This window comes from Apis laboriosa, unplaced genomic scaffold (genome assembly GCF_014066325.1).
Source record: "Apis laboriosa isolate Shangri-la unplaced genomic scaffold, ASM1406632v1 scaffold11_cov152, whole genome shotgun sequence".
In the NCBI taxonomy this organism is placed as follows: Eukaryota; Metazoa; Arthropoda; class Insecta; order Hymenoptera; family Apidae; genus Apis; species Apis laboriosa.
In genome coordinates this window covers 1,945,820-1,957,929 of record NW_025221020.1, presented here as the reverse complement: position 1 = coordinate 1,957,929, position 12,110 = coordinate 1,945,820, and positions in this window count along the sequence as shown.

Below are 12,110 nucleotides of genomic sequence, written 5' to 3'. Positions count from 1 at the left end.
GCGTATATCGACCAATTCCATTTGTATCCCTCGGAATGGAAAAGAAAAGCGTGACAAAGATCGCCTCGTTCGTTGCTCGAACGTTAAAACTCAAACTCGATTGCTTTTTGCCGGTAATGGGTATACTCTCGGTAGTCGTGACTACCTCCCCCCCCCTCTCACCCTCTTCTCTCTCTCGAGGAGTTGTGTAGTCACCGTGGAGCCATTATCTCGCCAGCAAGTGGGTTTATTAGGAACGCAGCGGGGGTGGCCTCCGGGTAGCACCGACACCACCATTACCATCATCACCACCACGGGCGCACGAGGTCGGGAACGGGAACAACGACAACGGCAACGGCAACACGGTGAATCGGTCAGCCTCGTTACCGGCCCTCCTCCTCGTTTTTTCTATCCAACCTCCCCTGTCGAACGGCCGCCGACCATCTCGCCCCGCGCCTCACCTCGCCCATTATTACGAACAATTATTAATGGCCGACGGGCTTTCGCCTCGGTTCTCGTCGGCTTTCCTCTCTCTCTCTCTCTCTCTCTCTCTCTCTCTCTCTCTCTCTCTTTCGGCGGACGAGAGAGGGAAGCGGAGAGATCGGTGAGAGAAGTGAGAAGCTGTCGGCTGCTACCGGTCAGCCTAGACGCCTCGGCCAATTTGTTCGCCGGCCTACTCGCTTTAAAGCCTTTCGCGATTCACTGCCGGCTATATTCCACCCTCGATCCCTCCGATCCACGTCGAGCAACCTCCTCGCTTTACGCGGCCGGATTCCACGATCTCTTCGAAATCTCTTCGAAAAGGTATCTTCGATCCGAAGAAGCGGAAGAAGGAAGGAAGAAAGAGTATCGTATCCGCATCGATTCGACACTCGAGGTACGAGATTTCGGCGGATGCTTGCGAGATAAAATATATATATATAGAATAAAGAGAAACCGGCTTCCTTCCGCTTGGCGGTGGTCTCGCGGCGTTTCCCTTACGAGGAGGAGAGGGATGTCGGAGAGTTATCGACAGGTAACGATGTCCGCGTGTCGACGCGGAAAAATCGGTGAACGATAGCGCAGCGAGCCCGACTTTTTCCCCGCTTCGTCGTTCTTAATCCTCGTCCCACCCCCCTCGGCCGTAAAGCACGGAACGAGGAGAGCGGACGGGGAATAAGAAAGCGGAGAAAGGAGGTGGCGGGGAGGGAGGTGCGGTGGAGAGAAAGAAAAAAAGGATAGGGAAACGGAGACGCGATCGGGGTGGGTCGGGGAGGCGAGGAGGGAACAGGGCCCGAAAGAAACGGAGGAGAGAAGGCATTGTTCGGTGGGTCGGAGCCAGGGTCCAACCTTCCCGCTGTGCAACTTATTTGCCACGATTCTCCTCCTCGTGATTTTTACTCTAATTTGTAACGACAGGAACGGAGCACGCGAGCTGCATTCCTACTTTGTCGATCCTTCTCCCTCCTCCTCCTCCTCCTCCTCCTCCTCCTCCTCCTCTTCTCGCCTTTTCTCCGCCGGATCGAGAGCATCGGGTTCGAGAACAATCTCTCCTCTCTGCCTATGCTATTCCGAGCGTCGGTTATACGGCTGTTGGCCGCGTTGCGTTCGGTTCGTCGGGGGCCCCCGACGAGAGGAGGAGGAGGGGGAGGACTACAATGGACTCCCTATGATTTCGGTAGCGGTGTTTTTTGTCAGCGGCAAACAAGAGGCTGCCATGGTTAGCCTTGATCGATGGATAAACTTAGCTGAGTAAGCCTCCGTTTAATTAATTCTTTAATTACTTTTCGCCGACCGATCCGCGCCACCGATCTCTTCTCCGATCTCTGATACGGATACGGATGGCTCCGGTAGCGCACGGTCACTAGCCCATACTTTTTAACGCCCGTCCGTGTCTATGCGTGTCGGATCGAAGCGCGAGATATCCCATCATCCCTCTCACCATCCGTCTCACGATTTTCTATGTATATATATATGTATGTATATATGAAGATCCTTCGATATCTTCGAATCCGTATTTTAAGGATAACATCGGTTACGCAAGCTCCGTCCGTGAAGGTGAGAAGGAACGAGCTCGTAAAATTTGGCGGGGTAGTCGATCCACGGTTGTTGTTCCACGAGACGCCCCGCTTATTCTCTTCCTCTTCGTTGCGCTGTCCTCTCTCTCTCTGCTGCGTGAAACGTATCTCGCAAGACCTTAACGACGCTAATACCGAGAACGAGATTAGCCACGTTAAATGTCGCAAGACAATAAAAAAAACTTCTCACCTCTTCTGAATTTTCCTATTCGAAAAAAGGAACGAAACGTAAATTTTAACGCGATCGAAAATTATCGAGTCTCTTCTTCTTCTCTGCAAAATTTTCGGTGAAAAAGGGGGAGAGATGAAAAGGCGGTGAGGAGCGGAATAAGGCGGCGGAGCGAGTTGGGGGGTTGGTCCTCGTTAATCAAGTAGGGAGGCGAGGGGAGGGGAAAATCATCGAGGCGAACAAGACTGGAAATTCAGAGCGAGAACGTACGAGCCGTTTACGTTTACGGGCGCGTGTTGGCCGATCTCCTGGGCTAAGGAGGCGTTAAGAGGGGCAGCCTCGTAAAATAAGGCGGCGACGTGCTAGATACGAGGCGAACGGCGCATCGTAAAATCAGTCGGTGTCGGTGCAACGGCATAATTCTTCCAGGCTTCTACCTCGGCCCCGTGAATTTTCGCGGGGCCGTTTAACTGCGGGACGAGGAACGAGCCGGCCGTGTTATGCGGATGTAATTGTTGCGAGCAGATGTTCCCATTCGCCATCTTTCTTTCTTCCTTTCTCGCCGCGTTCTCGTCTTTCCATCCCGTAAACGTATACATATATATATCTCTTTCTTCCGTTTCCTCGCGTTTTCCTTCCTTTCTCTTTCATTTCTTCTTTTCTCCCCCCTCTTTTTTCTCTCTTCTCTCTTCTCTCTCTCTCTCTCTCTCTCTCTTCTCGTGGTGGTCGCGATGAAAGCGTCAATTCGAAGGGAAGCGAGCACGCGTTCAATTTTCGAATTAACTCGAGGCCGCCTTCATCCTCCCCGAGACCGGAGATCGGTCGCACGAATTCTTCGTGGCAAAAGGCACGCAAACTTTTACGCTATGATCCCGTTGAAAAGGGAGACGCGTTAAAAGGGACGGGCCTCGCATAAATTAGATCGAGCAAAATCGCTGAAATTAACCATCGCGGATAATTTCTCGATCTCGATCTCGATCGATCGTGCGAATCGAGTCTCTTTTCGAAGAGAGAGAGAGAGAGAGAGAATAATAAATTCTCGTTGGAACGGAAATTCCAAAACGGTGGTCGAAAAGAAGAAGAAGAAAAAGAAGGGAAGGGGGGCGAGGAGGGGAGGAGGGGAGGAGGGGGGGGGGAGGGGGGAAGGTTAATCGAATCTTTGATCGCGGGAGCAAATCGTTTGGCGAGCTTAAAGGGCCCCCGGCATGAAATGAACGGAATGACATTTAAACGTGGTCGAGTTCCACCCGGAATCCGGCATCATAGAGGTAGCCTGCCAGAAAACGAATCATATTTCACGGTTCGAGCGGCGAGAGACGCGACGGGTCCATCGGAGCGCGGAAGGAGGGACGCAGATGTCCGTGAAAAGGTAACGAAGGAAGCGACAGTTTTGATAATCGGTGTGCGTGCCCCGTATAATGCCGACAAGGGGAGTAGGCCGGGATCGGCCACTCGAGATGCGATAAGACGTTTCTGCTTCTAAGACCCGGGCTCATCGTCGTCTCGATCGCGTCTTATCCCCGGTCGGATCTAAACCGACTCTATCCGCGCACGCCAACCACTCTCTCTCTCTCTCTCTCTCTCTCTCTCCTCTCCTCCTCTATCCCGTTTTCCAACCAAAATTTCCAAAGTCTCTCCGTTTCCAAAATTTCCTCTTCCAAGCGAGAATCTAAGACTCTTTTATCCCACGCTAAATCTTTTCCTTCCTCTTCCATTCAACCAAAATTTTCTTTTCCAAGGGAGAATCTAAGACTCTTTTATCCCACGCTAAATCTTTTCCTTCCACCTCCATTCAACCAAAATTTCCAAAATCTCTCCGTTTCCAAAATTTCCTCTTCCAAGCGAGAATCCAAGGGAAAATCTAAGACTCCTTTATCCCACGCTAAATCTTTTCCTTCCTCTTCCATTCAACCAAAATTTTCTTTTCCAAGGGAGAATCTAAGACTCTTTTATCCCACGCTAAATCTTTTCCTTCCACCTCCATTCAACCAAAATTTCCAAAATCTCTCCGTTTCCAAAATTTCCTCTTTCAAGCGAAAACAGGGAGAATCTAACTCCTCTATCCTAGAGACTCCTCTATCTCACGCTAAATCTTTCCCTCCCTCCTCCATCCAACCAAAATTTCCAAAGTCTCTTCGTTTCCAAAATTTCCTCTTCCAAGCGAAAACAGGGAGAATCTAAGACTCCTTTATTCCGTTTTCCACGCCAAATCTTTCCCTCCCTCCTGTATCCAATCAAAATTTCCAAAGTCTCTCCGTTTCCAAAATTTCCTCTTCCAAGCGAAAACAGGAAGAATCTAACTCCTCTATCCTAGAGACTCCTCTATCCCACGCTAAATCTTTCCCTGCCTCCTCCATCCAACCAAAATTTCCAAAGTCTCTCCGTTTCCAAAATTTCCTCTTCCATGCGAAAACAGGGATAATCTAAGACGGAGGGCGAGAACGAAGAAGGAGTACGAATACGAGAGATCACGCGATCGCGCGCCGAAAAGAGGATGAAGCGCGCGCGCGAGTTTACGAGGCGAATCCGAGCCGATGGATTTTTTTAGACGAAATTCGGCCGGATGATGCTCGCATGCACGATGACGTCGATCGGGTGGAGAGAAGAGGCATTCCACCTCCCCCCTCCCCTCCCCTGCAACCTTCGCCGTTCGCGTTCACGTTCGCTTCGAGTTTGCGTGCCAGTCACCATTGCCAAGTAATTTCTTGCACGCAATTGCCCGCTACTGGAATTGCCTGGTAGGCGACCTCAGTCCGTCAGTCATTTACTTTTTAAATCGAACCTGCCTGCCTGCCTGCCTGCCTGCCTGCCTACCTGCCTGCCTACCTACCTACCTCTACCTGCCCGGCTGACTGGCTGCCTGACTGGCTGCCTGCCCGGTTGACGGACTGCCGGCCTCTCCGACACACCACGTAACCGCTCCTCGATACCTCCATACATACATATATATATATATATATATGTATATATATATATATATATACATATACATATATATGTATATATACATATATACATATATATGTATATATATATATGTATGTATGTATATATACACCCAGTTTCATGCCACGCAGAATTTCCCAACGGATCCGAGAGTCGATCCGCGATAAGCATCTTCTCTTTCACGAGAGACGTTTCGCGTCTCCTCTCGGCCGAAAATTATTCGAACGACCCCGAATAATACCGGTTTCCGTCGTTTCCAAACCCTCTCGAGGAGAGACGCTCTCTCGCCGGCCTCCACAGTTCCCTTGCTGCTGTTCCCTCTCGCCCCCTGCTGCCCCCTGCGTTATCAATTACGCGTTATTAATTTTCGTACGCGCCCGAAACGGGCCGGAAACCATTTCTCCACACTCCTCCATTCCTTCCCCGAGGAGAGGGAGCGTTACATTATTTGTACAAACCGGTCAACAATTATATACCGCGAAACGACGTGATACGACGTGAAAAAATTATATCGAAGATGTTAAGGTTGTCGCCGTGAATGAATATTAAATATCATTTTTCGATGATTTAAATACCCGGGACGATATTTCGTTAAAATTTAAATCGATGTTTTTACCATCGATAAAAAATATTGACGTTTAATTTAATCTCTCTTAGACTACGATTATTTTGTTTATTGTTAAATTTTTTTTATTTTGTTTTTGTAACATGCTTCGAAATGCTGAAATATCGAACGAGCTAGGTTTCGATACTCGAATAAAATTGTTACGTCGAGCGTACGTGCACGCACCAAGGCAGTCTTCTGTTCAGGGAAGCGACACGACTCTCTCGTCGTATCTTAATCGTCCCTCGTTACTTCGCGTTTTCTAGATCGGCAAGCGTGTTTCCCCGACGTGGGAACGCGTCGTCTCCGCGTGGAAATTTTCCAACACCTTCCTTCCATCGCCCTCCTCGATTTCTCTTCTCTAATGGTGTATCGTATCGAGCGCGGCCACGATCCGCGGAGGGAGGAAGTGGATGGTTCTTCTGAGCGATCTCTAAATCATCGACGCCCTAAAAATATTCCGCTCGTGCGCGGAGGGAATCGCGGATAAAATCTGATCGTACGTTGTTGAGAAATCGACGGGACATGTGAAGCATCGTTGACGCTCTATATATATATATCATATTCCCCTCGTGGGGAAAATTCAACCCCTTGGCTGAATACGAAATAGGGGGGAGGGGATAACGAAAACGGTGGAGTTCCAGCGATAATCGAAATCGCTTCGAAACCGAAGCGAGAGCACGATATGACTGATCTGATTTCCTCTCCCTTTCCTTCGAGGTTCCTTATTCTCTCGAAAACTTTCGACGATCGTGACGCGATTGATTCGTTCCGTGCTTCAATCAATTCGTTTAAACGAATTGGAATTGGATACGAATCGTAGAGGAAAAAGTAACGCGATAGAGAATAAATATTCGCGTAAAAATCGTCCAAGTTTATCGAGCAGTGTTATGCACGGAGTGTTGTATAAGACTGTCGCAAAGCTTTCGATCTTAACGTATGTCTAACGATATAAAAATTTTTCATCATATATATATATATATCAAGAAATCTATTATCTCAATTATTCTAATTATTCTAATTAATAATTCTAAATATTATTATAATTAGTCTCCTCGATGAGCAAGGAATGGAGAAGGATGGAGGGTGAGCAGCAACGGTCACGAAGAGGAAAGGGATTCGCGATTCTAACGAGACACGCGGTGAAGATCGCCGCGCGAAGAAATTTCTCCGGTTAATTAATCGGGTAGAAACGTCGTGGTGGGAATGGGTGAAGGATCGGAACGGTCTGGTATTCGTTTGGAAGCGTGATAAGGAGAAAAATTTGTAGCGCGACACAGCGCTCCGCTCGACTAACCATTTGTCACGGTTTAACGTCTCCACGAGCCAGCAGCCTCTTATCGCGCGACGCGACGACCATTTTATTACTTTTGCTGCGGACACGGGATGGCGCCACGAATCGTTCCAATTGTTCAAAGAAAATCGGTCGAGGAGTACCGAGTCGAGGAGCAACGCGATTTTTCACAGAGGAGAAAAGACAAACGTGAAATAACCAATCCTTCTCACATTCACTCCGTTATTGATACGACGTGAAAAAATTATATGGAAGATGTTAAGATTGTCGTGAATGAATATTAAATATCATTTTTCGATGATTTAAATACCCGGGACGATATTTCGTTAAAATTTAAATCGATGTTTTTACCATCGATAAAAAATATTGACGTTTAATTTAATCTCTCTTAGACTACGATTATTTTGTTTGTTGTTAAATTTTTTTATTTTGTTTTTGTAACATGCTTCGAAATGCTGAAATATATATTCATGCGCAAATCACGTTCTGTTGATGTTTTAATCCCGAAAAGTTATCGGCGAAGGTTATCGAGATGAAAATGAAAACAAGTCCAAGTTTGTAATAAATAGGGAATGGAGACTCGTTGGCGTGAAGACTCGTTGCTGTTGGTCGCTCGTTGGTCGCCGTTCGTTTCTATCTTTCCTCCTCGTGATAAAAACGATCGAAGATAGAGGATTAAAATTACAAGCGTGATTCGATTCGCGTGAGCCTAAAACGATGAGCTACTGGAATACAGTGTTCGTGGTGCTTTTGATCCATCTGATTTTCGTCAGCGGTTGGCCCTTGTTCAATGTCACTCAAACTCCAATGAAGTCGGTCAATCGGACGAGTGCTGCATTAAATAAAAGAAATTTTTCTGTGATTTCCAATTCTGAAAAGTGCAAACTAGGAGAACAATTGGATCATCTTAACAAATGTAAAAAAATCATAAAAATGAATTCAACGAAAACAAGTTTATTCATAGTAACATAGAAATAATATAGAAAGAATATCGCCCGATAACAGTTTATATTGTCATCGATACTCAACGTACCGATAAGATACATCATTTGGCCTTTTCCACACCAATTGTGCGATCAAAAATCCATCATCGAGTTAAAACAATCTTTTCATCGATTCTTGAAAATAAGTACCGCGAAGCTATCAGTAGCAAAACGATGAAACGATGATATCATCGGGTCGATGAAGAATTATGAAAAAATTCTCGGTCAGTGTCGATTCCTCGCGATACTTTGCGATTAATCATTTTGCAAGAGTTTTCGATAACGTTGCGCGCGTCAAAGATCGATCGGATCGCAATTGGTAGCTCTTAGTAGCTTTTCACCGTGTGAAATAAACTTGACAAAGAGGCTCGTTCGTAGAGAGACAAATTTTACATCGTCTTGATCATGAAATTGTGGTGGATCGTATCGATGACAGTGTTCGTATTGTTTCTGTCCTTTTGCACGACCCGAGTCGTCACTTTGCCGTCAAGAACCGTCGCAGAGAACGTTTCGATGAACGTTTCGACGGACGCGAAATCGTCGAACATATTCGAGAAGAAATTCGTGTCGTTTGATGCAAAAAACAACAACACGAAGAACCTTCAGAAAGGGGCCTTCATCAATGTGCCGGTCAATTGTCCATGGGACAAAGTGAAGGTCGGGAATCGCTGCAGGGCTTTCTTTTAAGTAAGTTGAAATTTTATCTCATCTTAAATAAACGCGTCTGAAAAAGAAAACGGAAAGAGAAATGATCCACGGTTAGGTAATTGTATCATTGCAACGTTTGATATTCGTTCCTTTTTTTTGTAATTCTTTTGTAATTGTAACGGAGAGAGAAAAAAGAAATAGAAATAAAAATCAGAGGACCGATAAAATTGTCGTGGCAAACGATTACAAACAGACGGGTACGATTATTCTTTGGAAAATGTTCAATGGAAATCGTTCAATGAATTAACAAGGCAATGATAAATGATATCGTAATTTTTTAATTTCTGTTGATTACAGATGCGTCGTTCGTAATAATAATAATAATCATAGCCGCCATTCAATGTCGCGAGTTATAATAAATTTTACGCAAACGCTGACGATAGATCATCGTTTAACTATTATCCTTTTGTTTCCACAGGATTCTACTTCTTTCTTCAGCGTGAAATCGATAAAGAATAAGAATGCGAGCGTTATCTAACGAGTAATGTGGCAATACGAATGAAAGATTCGAAATTTCAATTCTGAATGAAACGAAGAGATAAAGTATCGCAAAGAAATGTTAACACGGTGTCGGATAAAGATAAATTTTGATTTTGAAAAATGAGATTATTAACACAGACGAGATATAGAATACATTTAACATTTGATATATTTTTTTTATTCTCTAAATATTTACATTTTTTTAAGCAAAGATTAAGACATAATTTCGAAAGAAAAATTATGAAAAGATTATATACTGTGTACCTTGTCTCTGATCACGCGGCAAGAGCGAGTCTAGAGAAGGAGAGCAAACAATGGGAGGAGGACAGAGATAGGATAAAAATATGAGAATCAGCGCCATCTCTAGAGTGTCGCAAATGAAACATAAATAAAGATAGTAAATAGTAGAAGAAGGATAGAGATAGAGTAAGAATTGAGAACTAGCGCCATCTTTCGAATATTTTCGGATAGATGTCTTTAGCGTCGAACAGATGGCGCTATTGTTCGATTCTACAATGTCCTACCTTATGTTAATGTTTTTGGCATTCGAGAGATGGCGTTGATGGTCAATTTTTGTTCTATCTCTATCCTCTTCCCACTATTTTCTGTCCTTTCTTTCTATGTTTCATTTGCGGCACTCTGAAGATGGCGCTGATTCCACCATTTTCGTCCTATCTCTATCTTTCTTCTATTATTTGCTTTCTTTGTTTATATTTGCTCTACAAAATATCTAACAATTGTAAGTTGGCAAAAAAAAAAAGCAAAAAAAAAAAAAAAAATAAAGATAAGAATATTTCCAACTTGAATATAACTTTAATGATAAAATATTTTCACTTTTTAGCTTAACGTATAAATGAGTTGTCATTTTCTATTACTAAAAACTTATACTTTTATAAATCTTCAATCATTATAAAAATTACAAATATATTAATTACGAATTTTATAATTTTAAATGTAATATTATTATAATTTTCTCTAAAGAATTTATAACAAAATATTTATCAATAAATTATAACCTAATATATAAAACTTGTCATGATATGTTTTTATTTGCGACGATTCCATTTGCTAATCAAATTATTAAAGGCAAATAAATACATTAATGAATATATTAACGCAACGCAGATATATTACCTGCAAAAAATGTTCATTACATTGCTAATGATTTACGATATCTCGAAAATATCACATACATAATTATCAAATACAAACCGCATTATGAGTGATCAGGATATGAATTGTAACCGCAAATTAGTGCGAATAAAAATGCGTAAAAAAAGGAAGGGGGAATCACGGTAAAAGTAATATATTGCGGGCATTTCTCATTGCCCTCTACATCAGTCTTCAATTGTTGCCTTCACGATTACTTGGTGTAAAACGATAAAATTTAACGAGCAATAATCTATCAAAATCGTTCGTAATTTATGTGTGACGCGATGGCGCCGTTACGTTTCATTTTATTCGTCTTGTTTTTCTGCATTTTCGTCACCATGCACGAATCCAGACCTCTGACATTTCCACAAAGGAAGAATACAAGCGTGAAGAAATGTCCACCAGGATACAAATACATTCGCAACGTGGGCTGCAGAAAACTCATATTCAGTTAAACGTAAAACGGTAAAATACACTTTAAAAAAAAAAAAAAAAAGCTTTCTTCGATGTTTCAATTTTTCGCATTTATTTTCATTCTGTTGCAGTAAAGAGAAATCCGGATAATGAAAAACTTTTGCAAAATTCTGAAATAATTAAATTGTTCAAAGCACGAGAAATTAATCAAAAGAACATCCATTCTTTATATTGTATATTCGGATATTGATTAAGATGTGAATCTAATTTGCATTTATAATTTAACAAACAATGAAATAAATCACAATTTATCGATAAAAAGTTTATGCCTGCTTTTTTCTTTTTTTTTTTTTTGTCTTTTAACAATCTTTGCTCGTCAATTCTAACGTACGAAATAATGCTATGCGATCACATTTACTTTCAAACTCCCCGCGAATTCGAGAGGCGCGCGAGTATCGATGTATCGCGATTCATCTTGCATCGGATGCAGAAAATGGCTGCTCCTTTGGTTTCGGTCCTCGATAGGAAAAACAAATTTTCCTTCACCAAAGAATTGATTACACGTTGCACGTTAAAATTGAAAGAATCTAATCATGACTTTAGAATGAAAAAAATGAAAATTTATTACAATTCGATTGCAAGAATATAGATAACCTATTTTTCATCCTGAACACGCGATTCAACGAAATATAAAAAAATACAAGAATTTTCGTTATCCTAAATCGAAAAAAATATAAAAAAGACTTGCATTTCAACAGAGAGAGAGAGAGAGAGAGAGAGAGAGAGAGAGAGAGAAATAAAGATGAAGTTTGAATTTGACAAAAAAAAGATTCGATGAAAAAGTTTATCCATCTTACCACAGCACGTTGCGGCACGTTGCTATCCTCGTCAAACGAGTTTAACGTAACACCTTGAAGGATTGTTACGTTATGGAGGGCAATTCGTGACATAGTTCGATCTAGCATGCAAATTTATACACCCACGCTTCCTCCAGTCAACCCCGATAATCACGAAAATTTGAGCTAGTAACCCGCATACCGACGAACGGATTCACCGTATCAGAGTCGTAACCCACAACATACCGTTGCACAATAAAGTCTCTTATCATCGATCATAACGATACTATGCGACGGGCGAATGTAAAAGAAAAAAAATATAAAAAAAAAAAAAAATATCATTTTTTCCGCCACGCGGAGAGATAATGCAACATTTATTGACACTTATCATCGAGCGATAACGATCGGTGGTCACAAAATGAAAATGACACTATTATCGGTATATTGCAATCGAGCCGTACGTACGATTCATGATCAGTGTACGTGTA